The sequence below is a fragment of the Lissotriton helveticus genome, chromosome 4_1 (assembly GCF_964261635.1).
Source record: "Lissotriton helveticus chromosome 4_1, aLisHel1.1, whole genome shotgun sequence".
NCBI classification, from domain to species: domain Eukaryota; kingdom Metazoa; phylum Chordata; class Amphibia; order Caudata; family Salamandridae; genus Lissotriton; species Lissotriton helveticus.
In genome coordinates this window covers 604,303,296-604,304,536 of record NC_136063.1, presented here as the reverse complement: position 1 = coordinate 604,304,536, position 1,241 = coordinate 604,303,296, and positions in this window count along the sequence as shown.

Sequence of the window (1,241 nt, the reverse complement as noted above, 5' to 3'; positions counted from 1 at the left end):
TGGGTGACATGAGAGATATGTGTGAAGAATTACAGCATTTCTGTGCTTTTGATAGCTGCAGACCCTGGAGTGCATACCTTTTGCTCTGCTGAAGACAAATTGGTGTGTTTCTGAGACTGTTTTGAAACTCAAAGTATTTGCTAAGGTGAGAAAATATTTCTTTAATTTAGATAGAGAATAGTGTGCTTTAAGGAGAAAATTATGAAGAAAGTTGTGTTTTTCAAATGTTGCTTTGTCTCAAGTGTTTTACAAATAGATTTTGTTTCTTTGAGAAAATGTAATTGGAGAAAATGTGAAGTATTAGTACTGACAGGGTGTTTTTCTGCATAGGAGCTGTGGAGTCTTTTCAAATTATGACTTGAAAATCGTTTTTGAGGAAAATGAATGGTTATAATATTTCTGACAAGGACATAATGGTGTATGCTTCTTTATAAGGCAATTGACTGTCTCTGATGTTATTTTTCCCATTTTAATGTAAGACCTTTCTCTGTGGCGCAAATTGCTTGTAAATATGCTCCCACCTGTGCATGGCAAATTTAGATTTTGAATGTTTGTGTTACATAGCCATGTTAAAAGTGATACAAACATGCTGCAAAGGCAATCAAAAAACGCTTTTATGTGTCTTAAGGACATTTTAAGTCATTTTCCCATGTGCAGTGTTTTGAAATTATGATTTGAAAATCGTTTTTGGGGAAAAGGAATTGTTTTTAAATTTATGACAAGGACATAATGGTGTATGCTTCTTTATAAGGCAATTGACTGTCTCTGATGTTATTTTTCCCATTTTAATGTAAGACCTTTCTCTGTGGCGCAAATTGCTTGTAAATATGCTCCCACCTGTGCATGGCAAATTTAGATTTTGAATGTTTGTGTTACATAGCCATGTTAAAAGTGATACAAACATGCTGCAAAGGCAATCAAAAAACGCTTTTATGTGTCTTAAGGACATTTTAAGTCATTTTCCCATGTGCAGTGTTTTCAAATTATGATTTGAAAATCGTTTTTGGGGAAAAGGAATGGTTTGTAAATTTATGACAAGGATATAATGGTGTATGCTTCTTTATAAGGCATTTCAGTGTCTCTGATGTCATTTTTCCCATATTACATTAAAAGACCTTTCTCCGTGGGGCACATTCCTTGTAAATATGGTCACACTTGTGCATGGTAAATTTAGATTTTGACTGTTTGAGTCACATAACCATGTTAAAAGTGACCCAAAAAAATTGCAAAGGCTTTCAAAA